This window comes from Gracilinanus agilis, chromosome 5 (assembly GCF_016433145.1).
Source record: "Gracilinanus agilis isolate LMUSP501 chromosome 5, AgileGrace, whole genome shotgun sequence".
NCBI lineage: Eukaryota > Metazoa > Chordata > Mammalia > Didelphimorphia > Didelphidae > Gracilinanus > Gracilinanus agilis.
The window spans coordinates 215,610,365-215,629,399 of NC_058134.1; positions in this window are offsets into that span (position 1 = coordinate 215,610,365).

Sequence of the window (19,035 nt, forward strand, 5' to 3'; positions counted from 1 at the left end):
CCAGAGGCTGACTCAGGAGGAGAAACAGAAAAGTGGGATGGTGGGAGAGACCTAGGGTTGGGTGTGTGATGGAAGGTAGCCGGAAAAAAAAAAAGGCAAAGGGAGCAAGGGCTTCATGTGGGGAGAGGGCATAACTGGAATGGTCAACTGTGGAGTCATGTCTCTGGAGGGCAGGAAATGAAAGGAAGGTCATGGTGGGGGGAAGCGGGGAGGCACCAAGGATTGGAGGGGGAGAAGAGGAAAGAGGGGAGGTTGTGATCAGAAAAGAGGTTTTCCAGGCTTAGGATCTCAGAGGTGGCGATTAGCCTTCATGGTGCTGTCCAAGGTGGGGAGGTCTGGCAGAGATGAAGGGCATGGGAATCAAGGAGGTTCATAAACTAAGAACGAAAGAATGATTGATCTTGATTAATCTTGACTCAGGAGGAGAACTAGGAGCCTGTTCCTCCTTCCCTTCTTTACAGAGGTGGGGGACTATGTGGAAACATTTTATATGCTGTCAAATTTATCGATAGGGTTGGTTAATTTTGCTGAATAGGGTTTTTTTAATTGGGTATAATAATAATAGTTCTAGAGTGCTTTAAAGTTTACAGAGACTTTACAAATATCTCACTTGTTCTTCACATCAATCCTGCAAGGTCAGTGCTCTTATAATCCCCATTTTACATTTGAGGAAACTGAGGCAGACAGAGGTTAAGTGATTTGCCTGGGGCCACACAGCTGGAAAGTGTCTTAGCCTGGGTTTGAACTCAAGTCTTCTTGACTTTATGTCCAATACTCTTATTCACTGTGCCATCTGCCTCTCTGGGTAGGACACTGAAATTAAGGTAACAGAAAAACAAAAACTCCAATACATTTTTTTAGAACAAAGGGGTTGGATCAGATGACCTCTAAGGCTTCTTTCAGGTCTCAGTCTGTGATCCTGTCACTTCCTGTGACTTTCCACAGTACTTGGCTTCTTTCTGAGGACTTTATCACCAACTTACTCTGTGTCCTAGTTGGCTGTGTGGGCATCTTCTCCTCCTCCTGGACTGTAAGTCTGATGAGGGCAGGGGTTTTATTTCAGCTAAACCTGGCATCTCCTCCCATGCTCTGTAAAGGGTTTGTCCCCAGGAGATGCTTAGTAAACGTTTATTTTCAGCGATTCTCGATGGTCACAGCGGCCTTATGAATAAAATGATTATTAGTATGCCTATCTTACAGGTAAGAAAACTAAAGCTCAGCAGGGAAAGACATTAGACACAGGGTCATAGGACCAGTCGAACTCAGATCTCCTGCCCTTCCCCTGTCATTTGGGTTCAAATCCTGGCTATGAGCCCATATTTATTGTGTCTCTCTGGCCAAGTGATATTGCCTAGCTGAACCTGTTTCCTCATCTTCAAAAAAGAGACACTAATATACACTCCCTGACTAAGTCATAGACTTAGTGCTGGGAAGAGCCCCAGGGACCATCAAGCCCAATTTTACAATTTATCAATCAGTAAATTAATCTTAGAGACAACATCACAGAGGGAGTGTTATAGAGAAAAGGTTTCATAAGTCTTATTTTAAAAACCCTTACCCTCTGACTTAGAATCAGTACTATGTATTGGTTCCAAGGCAGAACAGCAATAAGGGCTAGACAATGGGGGTAAAATGACTTGCCTAGGTACACACAGCTGGGAAGTGTCTAAGGCCACATTTGAACCCAGGACATCCTACCCCTGGACCTGGCTCTCCATCCACTGAGCAACCCAGCTGCCTACAAGACTTTATGAGTCTTAAAGCTTAGAGAAAATGAAATGAGCCTTGCTTCCTCTCCTCTCTGAGCCTTGGTTTCCCACTCTGTAAAATGAGCTCCAGTGTCTCCCAGAGAACAAGACTGGAGGCCCTTGGAAAGATGGCTGTTGCTGCCTTCCAGAGCATTCAAACAGCAAAGGTGTTTGGAGAGGCTAGGGGACAGGAGAATTCTGGCAGGTGCCCAACCCCAGTCCTTGCTGTCTGGAGCACAATGGGAGCTGTGTGAAGGGGCCTGGGGTGGGGCCCCCTGCCCTGCCTTCCTGTGGCCTGGGACCCCTGCCAGTCATCAGCAGGAATGCACGGATCTGTCTGAAAATGCTGGTGGTTCCCATTCCCCCCTTTTCTCCCTGTCTGTCATTGCCCTAGAGAGGGAGGGAGGGATGGCAGCTGGGGAGGGAAAAAGAGGCTGGCAGCTCTGGGAGAGCCTTCACCCCTCATTCATACAAGCTGCTTCTCATGTGGACCCCCTTCCACACACCACGAACACACTCCCATTGGGCTTAGAAAGGAAGAGTTCATTGATATGGACTGAAGCACAGTGTCCTGTCTGGAGGAGACTTTAGAACCGATGCTATCAGACCTGAGCTGAGACCTTAGAGCTTGGATCATAGAGATGATGGAGTTCCCTTTCTCCATGATTGCCCTCCCCACCCAACCCCACCAGGGCATTCCTCTTTTCTACCTAACCTAAGTAAGGGGCTCCTACTGGAGGAACTATGAGCCCAGGGGCAGGCAGGGGTCTGAGGAGGCTGTTAGGGCTCTCCTCCAGACTTTCTGATCTCTCAGCACCCCCCTCCCCATCATTTGGATCCATTTGAGGATCAGTGGAAACCACGAGTCTCTGTCCTGGCTCAGACTCCAGCCTTGTCCTGCCCAATGCAGAAATAGACAGAGGCACAGGGGGAGACAGACACAGAGACAGAGACACAAGGAGAGACAAAGACAGAGAAACAGAGACACAGAGACAGAGAACCAAGGAGAGACAAAGACAGAGAAACAGAAACACGGGGAGAGACAGAGACACAGGGGGAGATAGACACAGAGACAGAGACACAGGGAGAGACAGAGACACAGGGGGAGATAGGCACAGGGGGAGATAGACACAGGGGGAGATAGACACAGGGGGAGATAGACACAGGGGGAGACAGACACGGAAACAGAGACAAAGACAGAGAAATAGAGACACAGGGAGAGACAAAGACACAGGGGAAGACAGACACAGAGAGACACAGAGACAAAGACAGAGAGATAGGTGGGGTGGGGAAAGAGGAGAGGGAGGTGAAGTTCCTGCCCTGGACTAGACCTCAGCTTTGAGGTACCAGCCCAGCTTTGTGGGGCCCCAGCTCCTTCTTGGGCAAGATTCAAGGTACCTAGACCTTGACCTCCTAGCTTTCTGATTGACTCATTTTTAAAATACTTTCTACTCCAGGAATTCTCCCCCACCCACCCTCACCCCCATTCCTAAACCTTCTAGGTGAAGACTTTCAGGATCTACCTCCCAACCCGGATGCTAGTGCTTTCCCTCCCTCCCTCCCCAAACGACCTTCTATTCATTATGTATTTATTCTGACCTCACCAACATATAAGACAGGTCACTCCCAGCCCCATAGAATGTGAGCCCCCTGAGGGCAGCGATCATCCAATTCCTGCCACTGTATCCCTGGCACGTGGAAGGGGCTGGTGCTTCATAGTCTCATAACAAAGAAAACCACTTTGAAAATCTCTAAGACTCTGAGTGATGCCCCTGCTTTCAGAGGATTCTGTTCTCAGCCTCCCCACCGAGAGGGGATAGACTCAGTGCCTTTTGGGTCCTGGGTAAAAGGAGGGCATTTTTTTGCTTGACTAGGCCTTTTTCTTACTGGAGTTTCCTTTTGTTGTTGTTATTATTATTCAATGGATGAGGGGAGTGGGAGAGAGAAAATAAACACTTGAATTCCAAATTAATCCATTTCTATTGAAATTGAAAAAAAAACAACAAATTTTAAATGCTTGTTAATTGGGCAGGAAAAGAAACACTAGAGGCAACTAGGTGGTTTAGTGGATTGAGTGCCAGACTAGGGGACTAAACTGGGCCTCCAACACTTCCTATCTGTGTGACCCTGGGCAAGTCATTTAACCCCCATTGCCTAGTCTTTACCAATCTTCTGCCTTGAAACAGATCAATTCTAAGACCGAAGGTAAGGGCTTAAGTAAATAAATGATTGATTGCTAGCAGATGATTGATCAAACCTTCCTTGGGTTTAGAGACATTATGGCTCAGTCAAGAGACCTTCAAGGCCATTTTAAGCTATTTAACTCCTTCATTTCTAGATGAAAAAGACAAGGCTCAGAGAAGGGATATGACGAATCCAAGTCACACAGGTAGTCAGACTCAGCTCCCTCGAGAGATACTTTTTAGGTTGTTTTTTTTAAGCTTTCAATTTATGTCTTTTGGTTTTCACATCCCCTTCCTTTGCAAAGCCATCTCTCTCATCTCATCTACTCAGCAAGTCATCCCTTGCACCAAAGAATAAAAAGGGAAGGAGGGAAAAAGCAATTCAGCAAAAGTAACCACTGTGCCCAGCACCCACTGATCCAAGAAAGAAAATGCTCTGGGCCTTACCCATAGGCCCCTAGCTCTGCCAAAAGGGAGGGAGCCACACTGTCCTGGCCCCCCTCCTGGGTCCTTTGCCTTCTTTGCTCCACATCTTGTCGGATGCCTCTGACAAGACCTCAATCCTAGAAAAGATGCTAGATTTTGACTAGGCAAGACCTGAGTTCAAATCCCAAGCTTATACACTTTCTAGCTGTATCTCTCTCATCCTCTGTTGCTCAGTTCTAAATTTATTGTCTTCTGACCTCTGAGGTTTCTTCTTGTTCAGTTGTTCTGAGTAGGAAAAAAAAAAATCTCACAGACTAGGAGAGAAGTAAGCTCATTTGCTCCCTGCATGAATTCCTTCTACAACACCCCAGCCAAGGGCTGGCGCGCTCGCGCTCTCTCTCTCTCTGTCTCTCTCTCTCCCTCTCCCTCTCCCTCTCTGTTTCTGTCTCTCTCCCTCTCAGGCTCTATCCGTCTGCCTATCTTTCCCCCCTCTTTGCCTCTGCCTCTGTCTCTGTCTCTCCCCCTCTCTGGCTCAGTCTCACTGTCTTTCTTCCTCTCGGTCTCTGTTTCTCTCTCCAGCCCTCATACATTTAAGTGGTGGCTCAGCTCCCAGGTGAGGGCACTTTGACTCATTCAAGCCCTCCTGCTACCCCTTCCCTGGTCTCTGGAGAAGGCTCTGTTTTCTCTCCAACGGGACACCGATGGTCGGGGGCGGGGGAGGCATTCACAATTTTCCTGAGGCGGAACAAACTCTCCCGGTGAGTTCCAGGAGGGAGAAGTGGGGGAGCCTCTGCCCAAAGGGAAGGGGAAGAAGAGACTGAGCTGAAGCTCCTGGTGTTCCAAAGCCAGTCCGGGGGACTAGCTCCAGCCCCCTCCCTCTAATGCTAAGTTCCTCCTTCAGTTCATTATCCTCCTGGGTTGGGGGATGGGGGGGGGTCAAAGCGAGCATCCCTGTGTGGCACCTCAGCCTCTCTGGGCTCTGGAATAGTAAGGGAAGGCGAGGCTAGCCCCCATGCTGGTCTGCTGGGAAGGAGACCCATTTCTCCTATCATTCATTTTTAAACAGTCTCTAGACTGATGAATCCCCCAGCAGGCCCAGCAGCAGTCTGGAGAACTGCCCCCCACCCCGATGCAGGCTGGGGGATCTCTTCCCTCCCCCTCCCCAGGGCAGATCCAGAGAGAGGCAGACAGACAGACAGACCGGCAGGCTGGCAGACCGACCCAGACAAACACAGAGTCAGAGGCGGGCACATGCACAGACAGAGCTCATCCCAAAGTCATCCGCTGTGGAATGTCGGAGCCGGAAGGGCCTGAGACTCCATGGAGACCAGCCACCTCATTTACATCGCCAGGTCTGTCCGCCAACGTCTTCCGCAGGTATCTCCTTCCGACAGGTAGGGAGGGAACCTGCTGCCACCAGGCTAAGGGGCAGACACAAAGGAAAGGCAGAAGAGGACCTACATTACTGCAGAAAGATGGGCAGAGACCGACACAGACGGATGCCAGAGGAGAAAGACAGGGACAGGCAGACAGAAAGGGACAGAGACACAGAGACTCTGAGACGCTGAGGCAGCAGTCCCTGAAAGATAAGCAGAGAGAAGGGAATGGACAAAGAAGGACAGGCAGAGAAACTGAGGGAGGGAGAAGTGGAGGGCCACAGAGGAAATAGATCATAGATACAAAATAGACAATGCATAATGCATACAAAATATGTACTATATATGAAATCTAATATACAATATAGACAAAATATAATTCATAATAGATACAAAATTATAATCTAGACAAAATATATGTATGAAATATAATATAATATAGAACATATACAAAATATAATTTATAATATACAAAATGTATAATACATAGCAAATATAATGAATATATTAAAATATAAAAAGTAATATATAAAATACACATAAAAATTAAATACAATATATACAACATAGATAATATATACAAATATGTAATACATACATATTTTTAGAATTCATAAATGTATATATACATATAAATCTGAACTACATCATGTTTATATGGCTCAGCTTGCAAAGTGCCTTACAAATGTCACATTGGATCTTCAAAATAAACCTGGTCTGGAGGCTCAGGGAGGAGCAGGGGGTGGCTTGGACTCTAGCCTTATCCTAGAGACTATCTTAGCCATAGGCCCATGTGTGTAGATTCAAAATATGGGATGGCAGAGGCCATCTAAATCAACCTCCCATTTTAAAGAAGGAGAAACAGGTGAGGAGAGCTTAAATTACCTGCCCACACTTACACCACAGGTGGTATATGTAAAGCTATTCTACTAGCTGTTTCTTATATGTGACATTCCATCTCTCACCTCTAGGACTTTGCCTAGGCTGTCCCCCATACCTAGTGCACACTCCTTTCTTTCAAACACTTCTCTCACCTGGAATGGGAGGAAGACAACTGAGGCCAAAGATCCTCAGTCTCAGCAGGCTCCCCACCCACCTGCCCCCAGGCAGAACTGTAGTTCTACTAATCTTTTTTCACCTAATAATAACAGCTGACCCTTATAAAATACTTCTAAGCTTGGGGAGCCCTCAATACTCTGGATCCAATTTAGGCATCATGACAGCCCTCCACTGTAGGCACAATGAATGCTTTTGCCCTCATTTTGTAGAAGGGAAAACTGGGACTGGAGGAGGCAGTGTGGATAACCAGGAAGTATCAGAGATGGGATCTGAACCCCCAACTCCAAGCTCGGCATGGGCCACTCTTTGTACCTGGGCCCGCTGGCCCGCTGGCTGTTCTGCCTCTGCCTGCTGTTAGCCCCTGAGCCCCTTTGGGTCCTGAGTACGGGTCTGTGGGTCTCTTCCTCTGTGGCTCCTTGTCTCCCGGCTCTCTTCCTTTTTCTAGCAGAATCGGAGCTTCAGGAGGGCAGAGACTTTGAGGGGTTTTGCATCTCCCCTCCAGGCCCAGCTCTGAACCCAGGGGGCCCCTGATGCTGCTTGAAGTGGATGCAGATCCAAGAGGAGACCTCCGCCAGGGACCTTTGGGACACCTACTTCAGCTCCTTGGTTTGAGAGAAGATGAAGGAACCTATTTGAGAGATCCATTGAGGGAAAGGGCTTTGCTCAAGGCCACCTGATGAGTTAGGAAAGAGGAGGAGCCAAAACTGGGGTCCCAGGATGGCTTTGGAGGCTTATGGTACCTGGTAGAGAGCCCAGTCTAGGAATTCTTAGGCAGGCATCTCCTTGGGGGGTAATGAATTTGGATGGGGGGGGGGGGGGAAGGACGCCTTCCTTTCAATCGGTTTCCTTTGGAATTGTCCTTGTAGGGAAAGGCATACAATGCTCTGAGATGGGGTCTTCGAGCATAACCAGACTGCCAAAGGGGTCTGGGACTCAGTAAAGGGGAGGAGGCCCTAATGAAGGCCTTTATTTTATGGGTGAGGAAACTGAGGCCCAGAAAGGGAAGTGACCTACCCAAGGTCTCTCAGCAAATAAGTGACAGAGCTAGCCTTGGAATTTGGGTCCTTTAAGACCATGTAATGGCCTTTCCTCAGCCTTTTACTGCCTTCCTGCTTGGTTAAAAAAAACCTCAGTCCTCCGGTTTCCCAGTAGAGAATTGGGCAGTATTTGTAGCAAGAACAATTGGATTAACCCTCCCACATTCCTGACCAGCCCCCTCCTTAAAGGGGAGTGCTTCCCCTGCCCCCACCCCATCCAGGTCAGGGGTCTTCTCTGGCACTGGCCTACATCTCCAGCAGCCTGCACCCTGCACGGAGCAAGCCCAACGCCTTTAGGGGGTGCTGGTGGCCAGCTGTCAGGGCTGCTGCTCACTCCCTTCCTGCCCTTCCTGGGCTGGCCTTTGGAATAGCCACATGGATAGAGAGGAGTCCTCTGGGGAACCTGGGGGGAGCAGGACGGGGTGGGGCTCCAGTTGGTTGGGCTTTGTCTCTCTGGGGCCCCCCACCCCTCCCCAGGGTCCCCCCACCCTGCCTCAGAGCCCTCTTCTCTCCCATTGGCAAAGTTAATCCTTGGATTCGCTACTGGCCAAGGTCAGGGGGAGGAGAATGTTGGCTGAGGCCAAGGGATCTGGGCATCAGCATTGGCATCGTCTTCGTTGTTGCTATTATCAGACTCTGGCTCCTTTGTCCCCCTTGGACCTGGGATTTCAATGGTTTGGGCCTTTCTTGATGGGGAAACACCCACTCTCCTTGAAGCCTTAGGGAGCTGTCAAAGGCCTTGAGAGGGAAGTCTTACAGAGCCAGGATGGACAGAGGCAGGACCTCCGTGGTGCTGGGGTCTGCCTCTTAGAGTAATGACCTGAGAATCAGGACTGAGACTATATATAATAGCTCCAGTTCTGGGAACCACTTGCCTCAGTTTCCCAATTTGAAAAATGAAGAATCAGGATGGGTTGATCTCTAAGACCCTTCTTAGCTCTGGTCCTCCCCAATTCTCACATTCTGATTCTGTTATTCATATTGCCTCCTGGATAAATAGGGCCCTCAGGTCTACCCTTTCCTGGGCTCTGTGACTCCCCCCTCCCTAAGGACCCCCACTTTCCTGTTCTGGGACCAGTCCCTGAAGAGCCCTGCTCCATGCTGGGTGACAGCATGGACGATGGAAAGAAAGTGGACTGTGAGATCAAGGAATCTGGGCCTGCCTTTCTGTGTGACCTTGGGCAAGTCACTGCCCTACCGGCCTCACAATTGTACAATAATTACTAACAGCTCTAGTAGAAAGAGCACAGGATTTAAAGTCAGAAGGTCTGAGTTCAAATTCTGCCTCACTCATAGACAAACTGGGTGACGGGGACTCTACGCCTCAGTTTCCTCCTTTGAAAAATGAAGGTGTTGTATTTGATGACATTGAAGGTCTCCTCCAGCTCTAAATCTCATTTAGAAAAACTCATCTATAAGATCAAGTTTAAAGATCAAAAGCACGACCCTTCTGATAGGGCACTGGCTGGAATCACGACCCCACTACCTCCTGGGTGTTTAGTAGGAGGAGGAGGGGAGTCTAGCCTGAATCTGGAGGGGAAGCCTGGGCAGCTGACAGCCACCCAGCCACCCACCCTCCCTGCCAAAGGCTGGACCATCACTAGTCCTCAATTCCCTTTGGGTGGAACCGCAGGAAAGGACTAGCTATCACTAATCCCACAGAAGTTCTAGGCTCTAGGAGTAAAGGGACCAGAGAGGAACTGAAGCCTCGATCCTCTGGCCACATAACAAGGGCAGAGGACTCTGGGAAACACTGCTGATGTTGGGGAAGCCTGAAGGCAGGAGGAGAAAGGGATGGCAGGAGATAGTGACATGGAAACCATGACATGGAAACCATGAACATGAACTTGGGTAGTCTCCGGGATACAGTGGAGGACAGAAGGGTCTAGCGTGCTCTGGTCCATGGGGTCACGGAGAATTGGATGTGACTAAAGGACAGAACGATGAAACCAACCCCCGAGGCAGCCGGGCCCCAGAGACCATCCCTCCAACCCAAACTGGAGCAAGGATCCACTCTCCGACATCACCAACAAGTGATTAGCCCGGGGCCTGGCACGTTTCAGGTTCTTTATAAATATTAGTTGTCATTATTTTTGTCATCTTCTCCCCTTCTAGTAACAGGGAACTCATTACCTCTGGAATTAGCAGATGGCAGTTATATACAGCTTTTGTTTTCCGTATTGCTTCACTTGAGCCAATTTTTGTGTCTCTCCAATGTCTCCCCATTGTTCCTAGCACTGCCTTCTGGGCAGAACAAGCCTAATCCCTCCTCTGCATGACAGCTCTTCAAATACCTAGAGACAGTATCATGTTTTTTTTTTCTAAAGCTAAGCATGCCCAGAGCTTCCAGGGCCTCCTCCTATGGCATGATCCGAAGGCCCTCAGCCACGCCGGTTGCCCTCTTTGACCAGAACTGGCTCTTCAGTGCCATTCCTAAACCGTGGTGCCCAGAAGCAGAGCCAACACTGAGCAGGGCAGAGGATGCTGGGCTGCCCTCGCCCCTGGTCTGGGCACCGTGCCCTCTGGGGGCTCTTGGATGGCCATGCCATATTGCTGACTCACACTGGGCTGGTAGTCCTAGCAGACCTTTAGGGCTCAGCCCCACCCTGCCCGCAGTTGCTCTGAGCTTGGGACTCTGGCTGGGGAGATGAGAGAGAGAGAGGGGGATTTGGGTGAAAGGAGGTTGGAAAGAGCTCATCACCCGGCGTGGGCACTGGGACTCTTGGCCATATCAACAGCAGCCCTTTTCCTGGCCTGAGCAGCTGGGCCTGAGTTGGCCCTGTACAAGGACCCTCTGTCCCAGGCACACAAAAGGAAGCCTTGAGTGGAAAGGGCAGGCATGGGGGTGGGGACTGCTGCCTCTCCCTACTGCAAGGCAAGAGGAAACAGTGGGCACATTAGCCCCCAGGCCTGGCCGGTGGCTCCGGAAGTATTTACACCCCCAGACTGTGCCCAAGGTGGGAGGATAGGACTGAAACATGCCCACTCCAGGCTGCCAAAGACATTTCTCCTGAGCTCAGCCTTGGGCCGGAAGCTCATCATCGGTCCTTCCGCTGGCCTGGCCTCAACATCATCACCAGTATATCCAGCATCACCATGGCTACCAACATCATTCTCACTGGCATATGGTCATCACAGCCATCCACGTCTCCATGGTTACTAAGATCCCCATGGCTACCAACATCAGTATCACCTTCCTTTTCACTAGCACATCCACCATCACAACTGTTGATCACCATGGTTACCAACATCATCACTACCATCATCACCATCATGACTGTAGCCATGACGACCAAGAAACCGTCCATCCCCAACACTGCCACCACCATTATGGGCTCCCTCATTTTGACCAGCAGATCTACCTAGAGTAAAAACAGAAAATGAAAATCCAGATTTGGACAAAGGGAAAGACCGAGGGCAATGAAAATGTTCCAGCTGATCAAATGTCCTGCCCTCCAGCCTCAGGGTCTCTACCTCCAAGCCACCCATCAGAAACTAGCCCAGCTCCCCCATGGCTCCCCAAGGCCTCCTGGATTTAGTCTCAACTCCTCTGCCTTGTATTTATATTCCTTCCCCCAAAGTGTCTCATCTTTAAAATATCAAGAAAGATCTGGAGAGCTCAGCTCTCAATTCTCCCTGCCCTAAAAAATAAATAATGGGAAAATTTCGAGAATCATAAATCCTCTCCTTCCTTCAAGGCTTAGCCTTCCTTGATAACATCAACCAGTTTTGTTTTGTTTTTCTCCATTCCTGGTAGAACAAGTGACAGGAAGCTGGGATTCTAGTCACAGCCTTGCCACTGACTTACCTTTGTGACCTTGGACAAATCTTCAGCACCTCTTTAAGACCATGTTTTCCTCATGGGCTGTGGTGATACCTCAGTGAGAGTTCAGGGCCAAGACCCAGGTTCAAATCCAGCCTCAGCCACTATGTTCACCCTGGGTGAATCACTTCACCTCTATCTGCCTTAGTTTCTCCATCTGGAAAATGAGAATGATAATAATAATTGCCCCTTCTTCCCAGGATTATTGTGAGCACCAAAGGAGAAAATATTTACAAAAAGCTCTTAGCACACTGAATGCCTGGTACCTAGGAAGCTCTACATAACTGTTCACCCTGATTATTAGTCATTATTATTAGATTATTAGTTCATCTCCCCATGGGCTTGTGTAGATAGTCCCCTGGGGACTTGTGGCACTACATTTTTGTGCCTCTTTATGCAAAGGTATCCTAGTGTTCACTAATGTATGTGCCCACTTTTTTTTAAAACCCTTCTGCCTTCAAATCAATATTGGGTATTGGTAAGGGAAAGGGCTAGGCAATGGGGGTAAAGTGACTTGCCCAGGGTCACCCAGCTAGGACATGTCTGAGGCTAAATTTGCACCCAGGACCTCCCGTCTTTAGGCCTGGCTGTCCTGTGGGTGCATATTTGAACCTCTCTCTTGTACTCCTACTCCCCTGGGCATGTTGTGTATGTGTCTAGGGTAATACCCATATATGTATGTTCATGCATGGGTGACTCGGTGTGGATGTGCCTGTGGGGGCTCCTCCCAGGTGGCATCAGTACATATCTGTGAGCCCATGCCTGTGGGTGGAAGGCCAAGGCCAGCATCTAGGTGTGGATGTGAAAATGACACCAGCTCTCGCTTCCTGACCTACATCCGGGTTGCCGGTCCCCACTCAGCAACTAAATATAGCCCCGGTCCAGAAATAGGCTTGAAGTCGTCGGGTCCCTGGGGCAATTTGTGACTTCAGGCCTCAGTTCGAGGGACACTCTGCCTCTCCCTCCTTTTCCCTGCCCCCATCTTGCCCTGCCTTCTCCCCCCACCCCCCAATCTGGCCCAGGGAACCTCAGAAATCAGCCAGCCTGATGGGAGCCCCAATTCTGCTGGGCAACCTTGAGCAGATCTCATTCCTCTCTGGATTTCTGTTTCCCTTTTCTGCAGGAGGAGTCCCGAGGACCTCTAGGAGTCCTGGTCTCTCCCCAAAAAGCCCTCTGATGCCCTTCAGGTCCTGGGAGCTCAGGCTTCTCCTACCCCCTTCCTCTGCCTGGCCTGAGCTCTGTGACTTGCCATGCTGGGCCCAGGCTGGGCCTGGGCCTCATAGGGTCACACTCAAGGGCCCCTGTGAGTCAGTGCCCAGGTGGGGAGCCAGGCCTGGCCAAGAGGAGGAAGGAAGGGGGGAGGAGTCACCATATTCTTCGCCCACTCCTTGACTGGAGAGCCACCTCCTGCCATGGGGCACCCACCCCAGGAACGCCGGCCTCCTGGGCTTCTAGAACCTCTCCCACCCAAGGGAAATCCCTTCTCTGGCTTCTGGGTTCATGATCAGCCAGCCTCTTCCCACATCAATGGAATGTCCCTTCTGAAAGAACCTGAAGCAGCCACTTCACCTCTAGGACTCTGTTCCCTAATGTATAAAAATGAGGGCATTTGAACTCGAAAGGCTTTTCCAGTTCCTGCCAATTGATAAAGAAGAGCCTGGAAAAGGCCCGGGCACTACTCAGTCAACACGATGCACAGGAACGGGGGACAGAGAGGCTCTGGGAACCCCGAGAGGCAGGAGCAGGGGCTCCAGAGGGAAGAGCGGCCCTAAGGAGCTTACTTTTTTTTTTTTAACCCTTCCCTTTCTGTGTATTGGTTCTAAGGCAGAAAAGCAGTCAGGGCTTGGCCTCGGGGGTTAAGTGACTTGCCCAGGGTCACACAAGAAGCTTACTTTTGAGAGAAACAACCTATAAATACACTGAAGAGTTAATAAAAACTGGAGCTTACCCAAGAGGAGCAGGGATTGCTTCCCTCTTCGTACTGGCAACCTCAGCACCCAGCAGAGTGGCTGACACACTGCAGGCACCTAGTAAGTGCAGGCTGATGGAGTGGTTAGTTAAAGGCACTAGCAATGCCCAGTGCCCATCTCCCTCACTCCATCCCTTCCAAGTTCGTTTTCTCCTCTTTCCTACCAAGCTCCTGAGCTTGGTAAGATAAATGAACAAAGCTTTAAAAAGACATTTATTCAGTACTTACTATGGGCCAAGAACCAATCAGAATATCCAGGCTGGGGAGAAACTTCAAGGGCATCCTCATGCTCGAGAGAAGGAAACTGAGGCTAGGGGAATCAGGCAGCAAACATTAATTAAGCACTTGCTGTACACTAGAGAAGAGCACTGGGCAGGGAGTAGGAAAGACCTGAATTCAAATCCAGCCTCAGACACTTCCTAGCAATATGACCCTGGGCAAGTCACTTAACCTGAGTTGCCTCACCCTGACCCCTCTTCTACCTTAGAACCAATATTTAGTATCAGTTCTCAAATAGGAGGTAAGAATTTAAAAAAGGAAATAAAAATAATTTAACATCATAGCTGGACCAGAGAGGTTTCAGTGATGTTGGAGAGCTTCTCGTTAAAGCCCTTCATTTTGCCGCTGAGGAGACTCACCCCAGAGAAGAGGAAGGATTTACCCAATGCCCCCAGTAGGAAGTGGTAAGGTGATATTTGAAAGCAGGTCCCCTGCTTCCAGAGCCGGCATTCTTTTTACTACACTACCCTGGAACTCTTCATTAAGGGCACATTAGGGCTGGAAGGACCTTAGGGGTGGTGAGGAGGACAAGCCCTGACTACTTGGTGAGGGATCTAGGGGGACAGTGGGAAGAGCTCTGAACTTACAGTCAGGAGACTTGGGAGTAACTATCAGGCTGATCACTTGTCAATGATGTCCCTTTAGAGGAATCTTTTTAAATTTCTGTGCCTCAGTTTGCCCAGTTGTAAAATGGAAATGCTACATCATCTCCTGCCTCATAAGGCTGTCTTGAGGATGCTGCTTAGCATTATACTACCTATGAGTAATTGGGCCCCAGATGTCCATCCAAAGAGTGGAAGGAAGTACCGCCCCCCTTCCCCCTCACAGGAACCTCCATGTTCTCTGATTCAGATCTGGAAAGAAGAAAAGGGGAACAGGAGGAGGGCAGAGGCTGGCTTCAGGTAGGAAATGAGGGTTCCTGGAGGAAATGAAGCCCCAGGTCTCCCTCTGTCTCCTCGGCCCTTGGCCCAGCTGGCTCAGGAGAAGCCCTGGGGCACCTGGGCTAAAGAGAAGTGCCCAAATTATGGGAGGGGGAGTTCCCAGTTCCCATTCCTAACAGAAGGAAGAGGCTGCCCAGAGGCCAGGGAAAGGAAGACCCCAAGGCTACAGGGTGGGCATGGGGGGAGGGAGGGAGGAGGAAGCTCCTTGAACACGTGTCTCCAAGGTCAAGGCAGCTCTGAGGTAAAGGCTGACAATAGACTTTATTACTATGTGCCTAGCTCAGTGCAGGGGAGAGGAGGAGGATGTAAGATGGTCATGGAATCAGAGCAAGAAGAGACTCAAGCAGCCCAGACACCAAAAAAATCCACTATAATATCCTGGAGAAGTAATCATTCTGCCTTTGCTTGAAGCCCCCCAAGTAAGGCATATCCATAGAGGCATCCCATCCCATTTGGAGACTGTTCTGATTCACTGGCTTAGAGAGCCTAAACCTGCCTCTTTGAAGCTTCCCCCTGGAACTCCTAGTCCTGCCCTTTGGGGCCAACCAGAAGAAGGCTAAGCCCTCCTCCTCTGGACAGCTCCCATGACCCCTCTGAGGTTCCTCCTCTCTATGCTAAATATCCCCAGTTCCTTCCATTGATTCTCATTTGACATGAACTTAAACCTTTCCCCAATCCTGGCTGCCCTCATCTGGACACTGCCCAGCTTATCAATGTTCTCTCAAGCTGTGGTGCCCAGAGTTGAACACAACCTTCTAGGAGAGATTCAAAAAGGGGACTTCAAACAATGAAACTATCCCTTTCTTATTCCTGGATACTTGGCTGCCAACCACTAACTCATTTTGAATTTGTGGCCCACACTGACCCCTAGATCTTTTTTAGAACATTGCTGTCAAACCAAGGCTACAATGTGAAGTTGATTTTGTACCTAAGGGTAAGACATTAGATTCAGCCCAATGCACCTAGCTATCAATATTCTTTTAGATCCTGACTGCAGCATTGCATGTCTCCCTCCAAGCTTGGTGCATCTGCAATTGTGATGAACTTGTCATCCATGCCTTTATCCAAGTCAACAACAAAGACCAACCATGAATCCCTGAGGCCCTTCCCTGGAGACCTCCTGTCACATTGACATTGAACCAATCCCAACCACTCTGTGAGTCTACCCATCCAACCAATTCTGAGTGCATCTAATCATATTGTAGCCCTTTCCACATCTCCCCATCTTCTCTACAAGAAGAATATGAGACTCTTTTATCCCACACTTTGCTAAAGTCCTGGTAAACTCTATCGACAACATACCCTCATCCACGAGTTTAGTAATCCTTTCCGAAAAGGAAATGAGGTTAGTCTGGCATGACCCAGGCTTGAGGAAAGCTGACTGGCTCTTTACTATTACTGCTTCCCTTTCTAGCCATTCACCAACCATACCTTTTCTGAGCTGTCCTAGAATTTTCCCAGAAGCTGAAGCTAAGCTTCTTGACCTTTAGTCCATAAACTCTGTTCTCTTTCCTGAGCATTGGGACATCTTGTGCCCTTCTTCATCTGATGGTTCCTCTCTCCCTTTCCAGGATCTTTCCAATGGCAGTGACAACATCTACCCAATCCCATCTCTTTCAGGACCCAGGATAGAGCTCATCTAGGCCTAGTGACTTGAACTCTTCAAGGGTAGTAAGGCACTCTCTTAGAGTCTCCTTATTCATCTTGGGCATAAACTCCTGATTAGTCATTTTTGTTCTGTCACTTCTAGGGTAAAGGGTATTCTCTTTGGCAGAGAACTATATTCAACACAGATACAAGATGATAAGAGAAGGCACTAATATTTAGAGAATCAGGAGAGGTTTTGTGTAATCAAAGGATGTTTGAGTACAATGATGTTGAAGAGGAGGAGGAGAAGAATGATGGTGGTGGTAATGATAGTGGTGGGGGTGGGAGTGATGGTAGTGGTGAATTCAAGAATAAGAAGTTGGTCCAGAAGTCAGAGAGTCTGAGAAGAAAGAGATCCCTGGGGTAGTCAGGGAAGACTTTCTGGGGGAGATATGATTAAGTTGGGCCATGAAGAGTGGGGATAGAGGCTATAGAGCACAGTATGGGGGAAGACACTAAGTTTGGTAGTAGGGGAACTGAGTTTGAATCCTGGCTCTGCTACTGACTCGCTCTGTGCCCTGAGACAAGTAATTTTCCTTGCCAGCAACTCAGTTTCCCCATTTGTAAAATCCAAGAATTGGGTTAAATGATATCTTGCTCTGAATCCTATGCTTTTATGTTTTAGAGAGGCATGGGAAACAATGTTTATGAAGGTGGAAGGGAGCCCAGTACCATTAGACTGCAAGGTCCTTGAAGGGAGAGACTATCTTCTGCTTCTTTTTATATCCCCAGGACTTAGCACAGGACCTGACAACATAGTAGAAATTTAATAAATATTGATTGACTGACTGACTGAAATGAGACTAATCTTCCCAGAGCCTAATCTCCTTTCAATAGGTCAGTTTGGTAGCTGTCATGAAGAGGAAGAATTTAAGAAGAATGAAAAGGGATATTGAGGTTTGAATGTGTAGGGAGGAGAAGGGAGAAAAAGAAGAGACAAATGGAAAGAAATAAGAGGAAGAAGAGACTAGCTAATATTGAGACATGCCTTTTTTTTTTAACCCTTACCTTCCATCTTAAAATCAATATTGTGTATTGGTTCCAAGGCAGAAGAATGGTAAGGGCTAGGTCAGTGATGGTGAATCTATGGCACAGGTGCCAAAGATGGGATGTAGAACACTCTCTGTGGGCACCCTCCCCCCACTCCCAGAGTTTGTTACTATAAAGGCAGAGGAACTTGGGCAGAGCTGCTCCCCTCTCCCTCTCCACCACACCTGATGACATTTTTTTTTCACATCCCCACTCCTCTGCCCAGCAGCCCAATGGGAGCACACAGTGGAGAAGGTGGGTGGTTCACAGGTGGCAGAGCTGGAGGGGAGCAGAGTGCTCTGGCCACTCCCCTCCCCTTCTCTACACTCACTGAGGACATTCCTCATTTCACCCACCCCTCCTCCTAGCAGCCCAATGGGAGCACTTCTTCCCTCCCATGTGTGGGGTAAGGAGGGGGTGGAGAGGCATGGCATTTTTATTCTGGGGTTGATGAGCACAGCACTTAGACTGGAGGAGTGGGTTGGGGGTGGGGCCCAGCACTCTGTTTCTAAAAGGTTTGTCATCACTGGGCTAAGCAATAGAGATTAAGGGACTTGTCCAAAGTCACACAGTTTGGAAATGTGAGGCCAGTTATGAACTTAGGACTTCCTGACTCCAGGCCTGGCTCTCTATCCCCTGAATCACCTGGTTGTTCCTTTTAGGTTTAGCTTTGATGTTTGCAAAGTCCTTTACTTATATTATCTCTTTTGATAAATATAATATAGCTTAGAATTTTTTTGGTTTATTTGAAACTCTTCCCTTCCATCTTTGAATCAATACTGTGTACTGGTTCCAAGGCAGAAGAATGATAAGAACTAGGAAATGGGGGTTAAGTGACTTGCCCAAGGTCATATAGCTAGGAAGTGTCTGAGACTAGATTTGGACTCAGGACCTCCTATCTCCAGGTCTGGCTCTCTATCCACTGAGCCACTTTGTTGCCCCTTAGCTTAACATTTTTACAAAGCTTTAGGTTTGTGAAGTTTTTTCTTTTATGTAACCTTCACAAATCTAAGAGGTAGGTGCTATTATTATCCTCATTTTATAGTTAAGGAAACTGAGGTAGACAGAGGCTAAAGTGACTTGACCAGGGTCACATAGCTAGTAAATGTCTGAGACCAGATTTGAATTCAGGTCTTCCTGGCTCCAAGTCTAGCGCTGTCTATTGACCGCTTGTCTGGCTATGGTTGGAGAGGAGAAGGAGGAGGAGGTGTTGGTATTTCAATCATGATTTTGGGCTTACAAAGCATCTTTGCTCCCACAATCATCCTTCAATGCAGGCCAAGTGGCTCAGGCAGTAATGAGGCGAGCCTGGCACGAGCTGGGCTTGAGAAAGTCTGGCTGCCCCTTTATAATCACTGTTTCCCTTTCTAGATATCCACCAGCCATCTCTTTTTTTTTAATCTGTTTTAGAATTCTCCCAGCAACTGAAGCCAACTTCACTGGATCTATAGTCTTCAAGTTCTGCTTTCTTGCCTTTTTTTTAAAATTGGCCCAAGTGGGTAAAATTTGGCATCAGAG